This window comes from Aythya ferina (genome assembly GCF_964211825.1).
Source record: "Aythya ferina genome assembly, chromosome: 1".
NCBI lineage: Eukaryota > Metazoa > Chordata > Aves > Anseriformes > Anatidae > Aythya > Aythya ferina.
The window spans coordinates 108,122,617-108,138,346 of record NC_140296.1 but is presented as its reverse complement, the minus strand read 5'-3'; the positions used below and the strand labels follow the sequence as shown (position 1 = coordinate 108,138,346).

The 15,730-nt window shown below is 34.7% G+C and overlaps 1 long non-coding RNA gene across 3 annotated transcripts in view; it reads left to right on the top strand.

Annotated features, from left to right (window-relative positions):
* The window catches only part of LOC311434597, a 276,505-nt gene that overhangs the window by 118,225 nt on the left and 142,550 nt on the right, over positions 1–15,730 (top strand). The window lies entirely within an intron of this gene.

Sequence of the window (15,730 nt, the reverse complement as noted above, 5' to 3'; positions counted from 1 at the left end):
CTGCATAAACACAAATGGCAAAAGCTTTAACTTTAATACCTGTGCACGGGGGGAGGCTCTAGACTGGCATTTTCCTTCAATGTGCACTTCCCTGATGAAAAGAATGAGAGAGAAAAAATGGAAGAGGGTATGTTGGACTCTTGTTCTGTATATATTATCTTTGTTTATAACATTGGAAATATAAACTTCATAACAGTTCCTTTCTCAGACTTCTTAAATAGTTTCTAGTGCGATATGGGTTTGGACTGGTTACATTCAATATGGTATATGACAAGATCCTGATGTGTCAAAAAACTTGAAAACTGTAATAGAGACATTTAATATTAAAAATATGGTATGCTCTGCTATCATGCTGAGAAGAAGAATGAGGAAAACCAAATACGTAAGAATCTCAAAAAAAAAAAAGAATCACTGAGAAGGAAAAATATTACACCTTTCTAACTGGAAGGCTTTTCTTAGTCTTGTTTTATAATGAAGTTACCTATTCCACAAGCTCCTCCTTAGTCAATTTTAAACCAAAGGCCAAATTTAGCACATTTGCGAAAGAAGCAGAGGTCCTCAAAATAATTTAACTATTTATAAGTTTCATGAAAATCAGCAATTAGTTGAGACAAATCTCTGTAGATACTACAGTATAAAGGAAAAATATGGTGAATATCAGACGATCACTGTAGGACAAAGTGTGAAATCAAGAATCTTGGGCTACTGAAGGACATGGAAGGACAAAGTCATAGAAACTGTATTTGATTTATTTTGGAGCAAACAGAACAATTTGTCCTTATAATTGTCTAGTTATTCCTCTTTTTTTTCCCCCCTCTTTGGTAATTTCATGTGACTTCCAAAATTTCTAACCAGTCAGAGGCTTCAAAATGTTGTACATAGAGAAGAAGACTAGAGGAAGGTGAATCATGGTGAAATATTAGAAATATCCATATTGAAAGAGCATACCTGAGTGTTTCTCAACCTTTTTGTCCATAAATTCTATGTGTTTCACCAAGTAACAGGAAGTTTTATAAACACCAAAGCCTTAGAAACTGAATCTGCAAGTAGTTCAGCGTGCAGTCTTCTTCAGCTAAATACTCTTATATTTGCCAAATGTAACAGACACCCCCCCCCCAAAAAAAACACACACACACACAAAAAAAAAAAAAAGCACTGAAAAAGGCAAATGAAGAAAACAAAAACAAACAAAAAATTACTTTAATTTTATAGAATTCCTATAAAGGACATTTTCCCATTAAATTGAGTATTTTCCAAATAGAACATGGTATAGAGTTATTTTACCAATTAAATTATAAATAGGACACTGAAGGTTTGTGTAATATTGCATCATGGAAAACAGCTGTGTTGTATATACAATATTACTTCGTAAATATTCTGTGGTCAGAATTAGTGTACTTTAACTAATGCAAACTAGATGTTCCTGTTTCTTCTAGTTCTCTCTAAGTATCTCTACATCACTTGAAGGTCATAAAAGAATTACATCTCATTAGAAGTTCAGAATAGGTTTAAGAACTAAAATGATCTTTTGATTCTGGAGGGCTGAAAAACTACACATATTGGCAGCTGTCCGGAGTATCAGTATCCTCAAGCTGCAAGATGTTCTGTTGATAGTAGGGCACAGTCTCAAGAGAGGATGATTCTTCATTCCCTTCAACTAGTAGGAATGGCTTTTTCTAAAGTTTGCTTGTTTTCTTTCTCTGATCTCCCCTGGTCAATTCTGTACCTTTATTACTGTTCATATTTTCTATCTATTTCCCCAGTTTTCTAGTTGTAGCCTCAAGAAAGCTGAAATGCTCCTGAAGTGTGTCAAAGCAACATTTTAGTCTCTGTAGCACTGCTATTGGATTCTGAAGAAATGAGAGCCACAAAAGAAATGACCAAACCATATACAACGAATGTACCACCAAATGGTGTATGGAAAATAAGTAGGTTAGTGCGTATCTGAGTATCTATGACCTCATCAGGATATTATTTTAGTTGCATATAGCCTCATCATAAAGCTTTTCTCATAAAGATAGGAAAACAACATACACAGCAAGAGAAGGAATTACAAGTGACCATCTGGATATATGGGAAATCTTCTGGTGTAGCGTAGATTTGAATTGTGAATTATTAAGAGACATTGAGTTTGTGATGCTCATCACCAAGGTGTTTTCCATCAGATCTCTTTGAAATGCCAATAAATTGTTAGAGTAGCTTGGTTGAAACCATTAGCAGAATATATCTTCCAGCCTGTAATAGATGTGTAATTACACTAACAAAAATTTAGAGAAACTGTAGGAAAAAGATACGTTAATTTCTTCACAGGTAGTTGTTTTCATTAATATGTGTGTGTGTGTGTTTGTGTGTATATATATATATATATAAAAGCACAAACCCACCAAAGTGATGTCTAAAAGGGTAATTTGCATTGTGGTCAAGTATAAGAACTAAATGGACTTTTTGGATAAATGGAATTCCCATCACCAGTGTCCATCACCTCCTCAGGAAATGTGTTTTATCCTTAGAAAAAGATCTAAGACATGGGATAAATCAGTTCTTTGATGTACCTATCTCTCTTCATTGATTAACACAGAAGCCCACATAACACTTTTAGAGTGTTTTTTTTATCAGCAAAATTTAACTGAGATGATTCTTGCAATGACTAATATTTTAATAGCCAAAAGCTGAGAAAAGGCATTCTTGACCAATATCTCATGAACAATAGCAAGACCTAACACTGTGTTCAGACTGGTTAATGTCACTGTCTGGAATCTACTGTGAGTAGAAAAACGAGTGTAGATTATGGATAGTCATAAAACTGCATGCTAACAGTCTTTGCTGTCTCCACTTATTCCAGATGATACCTCTGGTCTGGATGATTATATTGACTGTGCATTTCAGAATTTGTTGTTATTTTCCTGTAGTATACACGTTTAAAGACTCACTGTGTGCACCAACCGTATTGACAAATAGTATATATGCATCATCCATGCCATGGCTTATATGCCTAGAAAAATGCTCTTTAAGGATAATTTGAACTGCAGTTTGCTGCATCCTAGTTTGCATTTTTTCCATTCAATGGAAAATTATATCCCAGTTATATAGGAATTTAATAATTTTATAATATTGACGGTATTTATACTGAGTTGTCAAGCAGGAAGTGAAGAAACCAAATGTAAAGGATGGAGGGTTTAAATGATAGTAATCTTTATTAAAATAAGCTTTCCACCTTTTTGTATGGTTGAGAATAATTGTATGTCATATTGGTTGAATGATAAGACTGACATTAGAAATGAAACGCATTCTATTATCTGTTTAGCGCTTCTTAATGACACTGGTCAATTGAGAGTTTTAATTTAATAATTGAGAGTTTCACTGGAACAGGCTGCCCAGGGAAGTGGTGGAGTCACCATCCTTGGAAGTCTTCAAAAGACGTTTAGATGTAGAGCTTAGGGATATGGTTTAGTGGAGGGCTGTTAGCGTTAGGTTGGAGGTTGGACTCGATGACCTTGAGGTCTCTTCCAACCTAGAAAATTCTGTGATTCTGTGATTCTGTAATACTTCAGATATATACAATATATAATATATAATATAATATATATTATAATAATATAATATATATTATAATATATATTATAATATATTATAATATACATTATTATATAATATATAATATATTATATATTATATTATATAATATATAATTAATATATAATGAAGAGAGCCCTTTTAAAATGAAATCGTTTTGGTTTCAGTAACAGAACCTTATACATGTAGTTCCTGTGATTTGTGAGACATTTCTTGAATTTGAAGAAATACTCATGTTGCAGGATATATTCTAGGCCTTTTTAAGACTTGAACAGTCTTTTTAAGATCTAGTATATATAGTCCAGGACAGATACTGCAATGGTTTTGGTGGAAATCTAAGAAATTAGAAGCAAAAGGCAAAAGTACTTAATGTATCTTTCTCCATAAAGATGGAAAAAAAAAAAATCATTACTACTTGAAGCAGAAGTAAGGAAACCCTAGCTATGTTACAAGCAAACCAGTGCCCATGTCATTCTTTTGGAAGGTTGATACATGGCCATTTAAACATTGACTTCCTTAGCATGTCCCAGGGAATGAGTTGATTACTAAATAAATCTAACAATGACTTGATATTGGACTGTTCTGCTCATCAAAGCTGTTAGGGAGAGTTATCAAAGTTAAGTGTAAATAAAATTTGCTGTTTTTTTTTTTTTTTTTTTTTTTTCCTGAAGCATTCATTTATCAAAATCAGTATTTTAAAGTTGACCAAATTTCAATTTTTCCTTTTTGTAAAATGTAATTTTCTATGTGTTAAAGATGTAAAAGGTAGATATCTGTAGTAGGTGCTTTGTATTTAGCTTATGTGTAAATGTTTTTTGTTTGTTTGTTTGTTTGTTTGTTTTCTACATGGTGAACATGGAGGTATATGTTTTAACTTCACCGTCAATTATTTTCTTACCATTCCCTAAGGACAGAGTACTCATCTGATTAATGGCTGTAGCACTGAAGAACATAAATACATGCTTCCAGCTTTCAGACAGTGTTGATGTCTTCCCATTCATATATGGAATATTAACCACTCTACTTCCTAGTATTTCTTCGACTATGGGGTGCATAGCCTGAATGAGGTATTCTACTTCTAATTAAAACAACATATCTTGGATAAAATGGAGGGTATAGAGATCAGATAAGACTTTCTTTCTCTAGTTACCATCCAGGTATTATTAAGACTTTGGGAGGGAAGAAAAAAGTAGAAAGGAGGGCTTAGCTTTATTATAGATGTGAATCACATCACTAGGAGATAATGTTATATTATTTTTCTGGAATGACAATGAACATGATCACCTTAAGAAGCTCCCTTTGATGCAGTATTTAAAATGGTAAGTGAAGGATGTGTTAGGAATAAAATAGAACTATGGGTGGTGTTTTGGTTTCTCTGTCCCATACTTCAAATACTGAGAAAAAATAGATAAATGAAAAATCCACCTGAACTTTGGAAAAGACAGTATGAAGTGTTAAAATATTTAATTTCCTGGTTTGACTCTGAATTAAAAACTTGAAATCATAAATCAAATATCACAAATCAGCAAGGTTTAAGTTAAATATTAACAAATGTGTAATACGTGTGTGATGTTTCTAATTAGTTTTAATACTAAGGTTGAGAAGTGTTTAAAATTCTAGTATAATTTAATAGATTTAATGAACTTCTTCCAGTGGTTTATTGCTCATTCTGAGCTTCAGCATTCTCTTTATTATTAATATTTACGTTATCATACACTTTAGAGAACGTCCATATGTAGGCTTCGTTGTGGTAGCTATGGTGGGTACAACTTGTGCAGCTGTGGGGAAGGTCTCAACACCAGTGGGGTTCTGCTTGCTTGACAAAGTTGCTCTGTGTGATTCTCCATGAAAGAATGAAACTAATCTGACAAGTCAGACAAACGACAAGGAGCGGAGCACACTGTCCTCTCCACTGTGCCACTGATGTTCAAGGAGAATAAATGACTTAGCCAAGACTGGAAAGAAAAAAGATGGCAAAGTTGATTACTGGCATGATTCTGGTGCAGTACATCAACTGCAAAAACAGCAGTTCTGTAAGGTCTGTGGCCTTCACCTTTAACTGGAAACTATTTGCCCCTCTTTTGTTAATGCTGAAAGATAGGATTCTTGCCTTCCAAAGAAATTAGTGTAAGCTGAATGCAGAGCAATGGCTGGCAATGCCTTCTGTCTGGGCTGTCAGAGCATTTGCTGGAGAACTGACTTATCACCACCATGAAAAACATTGCTGATCAAAACACTGTACAACTGAAGTCCTGTTTCAGAGTTTCGTGTTTGGTAGCTAAAGAGCTGACACTATGCCACTAGCTTGACTGGGTGAGGACTCATTAAAGTGATTATTGTCATGTAATGATTAGGGTCAATTATGTATGCGGGCACTGTGAGATGTCTAGCTGAAGCTTGGATATAGAAAAAAATATATGCAAGGAAGAGTTATTTAATGAAAAAGAAGAGTTCAAAATACACAGAGTAGTAAAAAGGGCATTTATGCAAAAGCAAATAAATTAAAAGTGTGTAGAGTTGAAAAAGATTTGAAGATGGATGAAAATAAATATTTAAATTGCTTCTGAGAAAATGTTAAGGTACAGTAGCACCTATATCAACTGTAACAACACAGCTTATCTTTTAAGAGTTTAATTTGTATTTATTTGTATCTAGCTTTATGTCATTTTATAGTATAAAATATTGCATTGTTTTAGACATTGTTGTTTTCTCAGCTGTTACCTGTAACAAAGCTGTAACTTCCCTGAAAAAGAAAAAAAAAAAAGGAGAAATACATCTGTGTTTTCAATGGTACTATGAGATGATAAAGATGATAATAATATTACTTGCCAATGTGTGTTTTTCACTCCTCTCTGTTTTCTGAATGTTTTTTTCTCCTTTAATATTTTTGACAGGTGGGTTGAGCTCAGAATACCAAATTTGCATAATTCAAATTAGAAGGTCATGTAGAGAGGGATTCTCTTGTTTGAAATGCATACAGATTTGAAAGATGTTATTGTATTTTTTAAGTCCTGATACCATTTCACTCTCTTAAAGTTGAATCATGATTGAGCTCTTTGAACTGAAAAATAGTCCTATCAAGCTGGTATACGAACTAAAGGATTTGAACAAGAAACAGTCACTTTTTTTTTTTTTTTCTCCTGACCTGTAAGGAAAACTTTTGAACATAACACAACAGCATGTTATGCTCTATTCATGGGTGTAGGGATGGCAAATTAGCAGAGGGAAGAGAAAGCCAAAGCTTGGATCCGAAAGAAATAGGAAAAATGTTGTTACCAAGTCTTCCTGACTATTTAAATGTGTTATTATTATGGGGAAAAAGTCATAGCCATTTCCTTCATTTTATTTAGTTCTTCCAACCGTTGTAAATAGTTAATATGGTGGAGTTGATGACAGGCTGAGGAGTCATCACAAACAGGCCAACTACAACAACAGCATCAGATACAGCCAGGGCATATACACTCAGGTTCATTCTCTAGCTTGCTTGTATTTCACATTATTCATCTGCTATATCTGTGTTGTATTAGCTGTTTCTTAGGGTCTTGACACCCCCCATAGCTGCTGCTGAATGGGAAAAGGAAACATAAAATGTGGATGGCTTTGAAGAGGAATTGCTACTGTTATTGCTACTCTTAAATCCACCAGGTGTTTATATTGGATGTATGAATGCTTTCTTTTGTGTTCAAAGTCAGACAGGGCTTTCTACAATTCAAATAACTTGAGATCATTACAAGTTACTTTAAGTAAGTGTTTGAAACCACTGACTTTCAACTGGGGGTCCAATTCAATGTTCAGCTTGTTCAGCTGTTTTAATAGGGCAGGTTTACTCTGTTACCCTGAGCAGAGGAAGTAAGACTGAGTTGCATTGTGCAGGGAATAGTAAAATATTGGTAAGTTCAGGCAAAAAAGGTTTTTAAGATACTGTCTCTCTTTGAAAGTCTATTTTTTTTTTTTTTTTTCTACAGCAGTACTTTTTCACTTTAGAGCTTTTGGAATATAAGCATCACTAATTTATAAATTAGCAGGAGTTAACGAAAAAGTAAGTGTAAATGACGGATTTTGATATAACCCAGAGGGTAAAAAGTGAGTCTATTCAAATCAATGGCAGAAGCCTAATAATCTCCAATAGAAACAGCTTCATACAGAGTATTTCATTATCTGAACTAAGCATTAAACTAACATTGAATTAAGATTCCTCTCACTGAATTGAGTTGGAATTAATATGAGTGGCAACAGGAAAAAAATACTATTGAGAAAAAAGATTGCTTGAATGGGAAATTAATAATCTCACACATTTTATTGGTTATGCTTACATAACAAATTATTGCCTATAAAAATAAGGATGGCCACCAAAGTTACTAGGCTGTTACTAGCCTGCTTTATTACTATAAGTTGTTTGACTCCAAAATATCCAAAGTTAATGGGGCTGCTAGCGTAAGTAGAGAGAGCACAATTTAGTCCTTTAGGCATACATATTTATGTATTGTTTTTTGTAAAGCACTAGTTCAAGACGTGATTATTCTATTAAACCCTTGCATTCATTCAAATTTTTCACATGCTGCTTCTATTTACAAAATGTTATTCAGGCCTTGTAAGACCTAATGAATTTTTAATTGTGAGCCAATGGTGTGGGTTTTCGTGAACACTCAGAAGTCATCCATCATTAAATAAGTTTTACAAAATGTCATCTTTTCACTTGGCTTCCTAAAAATATAAGAAATAAGTTACTCAGCTTTTGAATGCCCTCTTTATTTTGAAAGTTTTGAGAGTGAACGATCATTTACATACAGTAAGAGCTTAACTGCATTGTTGTTTTGTTGTTACTCTGGGGAAAACCCTAGTACTTCTGAATCTTACTATTTGGAGATAATTTGTTTTGATATTATTTATTTGGAAAATATACATACATTTTCTGTGAATAAGTGGACTTGTTTCTTTGCATTGCCTGATTTATGGTGATAATTCAGTCACCAGTGCTGTCTTTGCGCATATATATATATATATGTATGTATTATGTTTTGTTGTTGTTTCTTTGTTTTGTTTTGGGGGGATGGCAATTGTTTGGTTGGTTTGTTTTTTGTCTTTTTGAAATAACTTTGTGTGAAGAAATATTTTTGTGAATTGTGAGTTGTTATAGAAATTACAGTGTTTGATTCTATAGCTTTCTCTATTTATGCCCTTTTCAATTAGGGTAAAATTGCATTGCATTTTATACCCTAGATACTAGGCAGTCAGTATAAATACCAGAAGATCCTTCTTCTTTTTTGAAACTATAATTGAACTAGGCAAATTTAATGGTTGGAATTAGAAAGTCATTTATCATAACAGAGAAATTACTTTTGAAATTTTGGCAAAATATAATGACAATCTCTTGGGTAGTTAAGTAAATCTAGAGGGTAGTTCTGAATAGTTGAGTAAATCTAGCATTTTCGAGGGATTTAAGTATTTTTCAGATAGAAAAATAAAATCAACAAGTTATCTCCATACATAGTGTGAGGATCCCTAGAGTAATCAAGAAATTATTGTTGTAAAAATCTGAAGAATTGTATATTAAAAGCAGCTAAGAACAGCAAAAAATATTAAAAAACAAACAAACAAAAAAAGACATGCATTTTATGATGCATTTATGCTTCACAATACAGAATTTGGTAAACTACTAGATATGAAATATAATTTTAAATGTTGTCTATTCTACACAAATTCATAGTCATGTCATTCTAAACACCCGTTAACGCAAATTGCTAACGCATATAATTTTTCCAGTGCAGCTCCTTATCCCCAGAATCTTTAGTTGTAGTTTATATTTGGGCTTCATATGTAGCTACTCATAAGTGCCAATTTAACATTACAGGGAAACAAACAAACAAACAAACAACAAACAAACAAACAAACAAAAAAAATGGGTAAGTTAAATAAAAGAAATAAAAGAAAAATAAAAAGAAAAAAAATAAAGTTAAATAAAAGAAAAAAATTAAATGTTCTTGTTCACGATCCATGATGTAGTGAAAAGTGATACTATTACTGTGTAAGACAGAAGGGATTTTCCATTTCAGTGGAAAATTATAGCCTGTCTGTAGATGTAGTTGTAGTATATGTATATGTAGCATATCACAGAATCACAGAATTTCTAGGTTGGAAGAGACCTCAAGATCATCGAGTCCAACCTCTGACCTAACTCTAAGAGTCCACACTAAACCATATCCCTAAGCTCTACATCTAAACGTCTTTTGAAGACTTCCAGGGATGGTGACTCCACCACTTCCCTGGGCAGCCTGTTCCAATGCCTAACAACCCTTTTAGTAAAGAAGTTCTTCCTAATATCCAACCTAAAACTCCCCTGGCGGAACTTAAGCCCATTCCCCCTCGTCTTGTCACCAGGCACGTGGGAGAACAGACCAACCCCCACCTCACTACAGCCTCCTTTAAGGTACCTGTAGAGAGCAATAAGGTCACCCTGAGCCTCCTTTTCTCCAGGCTGAACAAGCCCAGCCCCCTCAGCCGCTCCTTGTAGGACTTGTTCTCCAGGCCCCTCACCAGCTTCGTCGCCCTTCTCTGGAATCGCTCGAGCACCTCGATGTCCTTCTTGTAGCGAGGGGCCCAAAACTGAACACAGTACTCGAAGTGCGGCTTCACCAGAGCCGAGTACAGGGGGACGATCACCTCCCTAGCCCTGCTGGTCACACTGCTTCTTATGCAAGCTAGGATGCTGTTGGCCTTCTTGGCCACCTGAGCACACTGCTGCCTCATATTCAGCTGACTATCAACCATCACTCCCAGCTCCTTCTCTGCCAGGCAGCTTTCCAACCACTCATCTCCCAGCCTGTAGCTCTGCTTGGGGTTATTGCACCCCAGGTGCACCTGGCACTTGGCCTTATTGAATTTCATATGTAGTATATGTATAGTATATGTGTAGTTTTTTTTAACACATCTCAGAATCTGTGCTCAAATGTCTGTTGCATTCCTTAAGCCCTTTTTGAACAGGCAAGTTTGAGAAGATGAGTTAACTATGTTCATCAGCTTTTTCAAATGTAAGTGTAAGCCTTCTTGGTGTTGACAGAACTCAAAACTTAGTAACTTTGTTTGTTCAAGATTACCAGAAACTTCCATAACTAAAGAAGCATTAGAATTAGTATCACTGTTGGGTTTTTGTTTGTTTTGTTTAAAACAAAGACAAACAAACAAACAAAAAACACTACTTGATATTTTAGAGGTAAATCGGTATATACGAAGCATTATCTGATGAAGCCTATAATTCACATATTTTCAGAACAATGAAGTAAGGATAAAGGAACAAACTCCATTATTTCAGCTGCATTTTCTGCGTTATGGTATTGTTTCTAATCCATTGGTATGACAGTACAGTAGCCTCTTTACAAGCTAAAGTTGACAACCTAATGCTCGTAATATTGACTAACATTGCATAGTTCAAGGTACCTATAAAGCATGTTAGCAGTTTTGATTTCTTTGATTTTTATAAACACATGTGAAATAATTCATTGATATTTTGGGTAGTGAAGGTTAAGTTCTATGAGAATATGTTGTGGTACATAAACATTTGGGCAAATACTTTTTATAGCCCATAGGCCCCTTTCTGATATGTCTGATGCCTGACTACAACAAGCAGGTACAATCCCATTGCAATATAGTAGGGATATGCTGGAGAAGACAATAAGGTAGTTCAGCAAATAAATTGGACTGGACTGTACCCTAGCAAATGTACAGTGGGAATAATACAGTACTACATTGAGAAGACCCTCTATTATGCTCTCTAACATTTAAAGCCAGTTTTAGAAGGTATAAAGATGTAGCTGGCATTCAGTTAAGGTTTAAATCTCCTGTCCTTTGAAATGTCTTTTCAGCATTTTTGACCATCTGAAGCTTTTTTGATATGTTTGTTTATTTTTACTAAAGACTGTAAATGGATAATATTTTTCAAATGTCTAAAGTGTAGGCAAATAAAAAGGTTGTCTTTTCTGAAAACTTTCTTCCACTTTTTCTTTTAGATAGCCTTTAAGAAAGGGCAGGGTTATGCAAATTCAAGCCAGAAATACCAAAGAAAAATAGGAATATTATTCTAGAAAATAAAAAGAGAAATATACTGTATTCCACACTTTTTTACTTAATGAGGAGATCATTTGTGTGGAATGGAAAAATCTTTTATTAGGAAAAACTAGTTTTTAATATGGTAGGTAGAAATTTATTAAATTGGCTGACACTGTTAAATGAAGGGAACAATAGATAAAAATGTAAATTACATCTCTTTGCTCTAGGAAGGTTTTACTACTACATTACTAAAAAAACTCAATGTTTAAATTGTAACTATTAAAATATTTATATAAATGATTTGGGTGAAGGTTGGGAAGTGAAAAAAAATAAATAAAATTGCATAATGACTTCCTCTAGTAAGTATCTCAAGTAGTGTTATGCAAATATGGTTTGCTGTAGATGACTACAGAATAATGAATCATGTGCTAAAATTGGTTAGGACAACTGTATTTTCTCAGTAATCTGACTTTAAACCTTGGCCCTTCAGAATGGCAAAAAAAGGCCTATTGAGCCAAACTCACCAGCAGGTAAACGTTCTGGTATAAGAGAATCTGTCAGCGTTTGAATCCTGCCGACACTTTTCCATGTAAGTGATTCTAATAGATAATAGTTCTGTAATTTAACAACATGGATAAACGTCCATCTGTGGAAAGGTCATGAAAATAATTGCAGTATAAGTAAAATGTGATAAACAAGAAGTATAGCACAAGTAACCTCCAGTAGGATCCAGTCTTAAACGTAAAAAAAGGCAAAACCATTTTGTTGCAGAAAAGCATGTCTTACAAGTTCTGATACTGAGAGAAATTAAGCTATAGTGGACCTGCGGAAATTCAGCAATACAAACTAGAAAATACCAAGTGGCATTCTTGTTTTCAGAACTCCTGGTAATTGATGTTAATGTTACATTCCTGCATGCACAGTAATAGTTACCTTCAAAAGGAGTCTCTAAAAATTCAGGTCTTAGCATTTCTGTCTTTTCCAATAACACTTACTTATGTTTCTACAATAAATAGTCTTTATGACAGAATTTGAATATTTCAATGCACTAATATACACTAATGTCCCAATGAAGGTAATGGTTTGATGTCTCCATGTAATTAAACTTCAATTTAATTTTTCAAAGCTATAAAATATTAAAAGTGTCAACATATTTGTAAGCTACAACAGTTAAAAAATAACTTATTGCTGAAGAGCATTTGTGTATTAAGTTCTTCAAATCAATGGAATTTGAAGAACTTGGAATGATTAATTTTCTTGCATTTTAAATTACCCATATAATTTGTTATTTTTCATATATTGTGGATTCAGCATTTATTTTTTATAACAGCAGTCTTGATAAATTTCTTAAACTAAATTGTGATTTTTTTTTTGCTTGATAATCTGTACCATCTAGCAAAAATCTGTAAAATGTCAGTACCTTTCTCTTTTGTTAGTGTTAAATATTTGTGTAATTTACTCTGATTTGGATTACAGTATGTTAATAAACACCCACTTCTCTCAACAGTTCTGCAGCTTTTAAGATTGCACTCCTGACATGTAGGTCCTCTTGAGTTTCGGTTTGTGATATGTAGGGGCACTCTTTGGCGATAGAGTTCCAGCTATACCTTTTTCTTTGCTGTTGCAAATTCAGTATGAATTTTCATTTCATTGCAAAGAGCAGACAAACTCCAAGGTAACTCATAAAATTATGGACAAGGGAAGAAAAAACAAAGTAGTCCAGAGGTCTTAAGACTTGTGCATAACAGTCAAGTCAGAAGTACAAAAGAAAAATACAGTTTTACAGATACCACTAGATTTTCTCCAGCTGGGTAAGATGCCAAAGCTCCTTGTAGCCAATTCTATTGTTTCTGCTTAACTCTGTATATCAGTAGAGATAAACTATGCTTTTCCTTCCTTACAGAAGTGATTACACTTCTATAAGCTATTCCCTTAAAATTAAAGTTTAAAGTGTGATATACTTTTCCAATAAAAAGGCAATCCATTATGGATGCTTAACATTATATTTATTTTTGTCTGTATTGTATTAAAACAGAATAAACATCTGAAATTTTTCAGCAATAACTTAAAACATAAAAAGATTTATTTATCACAGCAACCACTGGAGAGCTACAAGGACTTTCACGAATCTGCTTAGTTTTCTGAGGCAAATTTAACTTCTTGTTTCCCTAAACGTGTTTTGTCTACTAGGTACATGCTATGTGCATGAAGTCCGGAAGTGGAGAAGAGCTATTTTTCTTATGGTTAATTTTAGAGCCCTGGGAGGGAGGGATTTTTGTTGTTTATTCATTTTCCAAATGTCTGAAAAACTTTTTGTAGTTAGTCTGGGTACAAGACCGGTAATCATGGGACTGAAAATGAGTTTTTGTTATATAGTCGTAGTATTGTCATGATACAGGACTGGCCATTGTTTTCATTATTACAGTGTAAGAAAGGATCAACCTCAGCAGTGAACCGATGTGCAGAATAATTCAAGAAAGAATTGACATTGCTTGAGGCCAACTTGCTGAAATATTCTTCAACAGAACTGCAAGAACATGAGAGAATTTTGGAGAATGAATAAAGGTCATATGGTCCATTAAGACATATTCTTTTTAACAGTCTGTTTCCCCAAGGATGATATCTAATTGTTTCTTGAATGACACTGGCACTTTTTGCCTCAACAGTTTTGCCCGCAGGCTATTCTAGGCATTTATTATTCTCTACATGAAAAGGTGATTTCTGATATATGTGCTGAATTTATTTTTTTAATTTCCATTTTTGTTCTCTTGTTCTATAATCTGTGTTGGAATGGAAATTATAATTTGAGTTGGTACTATCTGTGGCATTTAAGACTTCATAAGCTTCAAAAAAAAGACAGTTCTAGCCTGTCCTTAAAATTAGATGCCCAGATGTGTAATGTAAGTAACCATGACTGCATATCAAATGGAGGCAGGGGTCTCCCTGAGAAGATTTCACATCACAATCATTTTTACTACCTTAAATGTGTTTTGCTGATGTTGCTAATGTTCTGTCCCCCATTGACCAAAAACCTGTTCAATATAGAACATCTGATGACATTTGATGTCTTTTTTATCATCAGCTGAATGGAAAACAAAAGCAAAAGATGCACTTTAAACTTTTTGCAACAGACAGAAAACTGAGAGGCAATAGCTAGGGACATATCAGTAAAAGGAAAAAAATTCACTAACTCTTCCTTTGTACTTTTTTTTTTTTTTTCACTTAACTCATTGGTCCAACTTCAGCTCTGTGTGATTTAAAAAAAATAAATAATTAAAAAACTAAATCTGCCTACACTGCCAGATTACTTTATCAGCATCAGGTCAGGGCATTGTCCATTGCCCTTAAAGGAGGAGTGCCTAACCTTCGTGACTCTTTGCAGCATTTACCCAGGACTGGCCAGACAGCCTTTAGGTTAGTCTGTCACAAGCCTGTTTGTTCCTCTTCTGTCTTTATCAGGCTCTAGGAAACTAATGAAGTCAGGGTTTGGGTCTGTGTACCAGCACCTACTGTTGAAGCAGCAGCATAGTCACCATAGCCACATTTCTTTTTCACCTTGGGTCAGAGGAATCAAAGGTTCTTCTCTCACTGTTCCCCTTCCAGACAGCCTGTCCTAGTTCCTGTTCTGTATCCACAAAGCTCTACATGGACTGAGGTAGCCCAAGCCTCCCATCCCAGGGCAAAATAGAAAACCAAAAACAAACAGACAAACAAAAAATACCACAACTTTCTTCACAATGCTGAGAAGCCTCTTGAAACTTCACTTTACACGGAAATATGGAAATATATTGCCCTCATTATCCATGAAGAACTGGTTGGTGACCTGCTACGGCACTTAGATGTGCACAAGTCGATGGGGCCGGATGGGATCCACCCAAGGGTACTGAGGGAACTGGCAGAGGAGCTGGCCAAGCCACTGTCCATCATTTATCAACAGTCCTGGCTATCGGGGGAGGTCCCAATCGACTGGCGGCTAGCAAACGTGACGCCCATCTACAAGAAGGGCCGGAGGGCAGACCCGGGAAACTACAGGCCTGTCAGTTTGACCTCAGTGCCAGGAAAGCTCATGGAGCAGATCCTCCTGAGAGTCATCATGCAGCACTTGCAGGGCAAG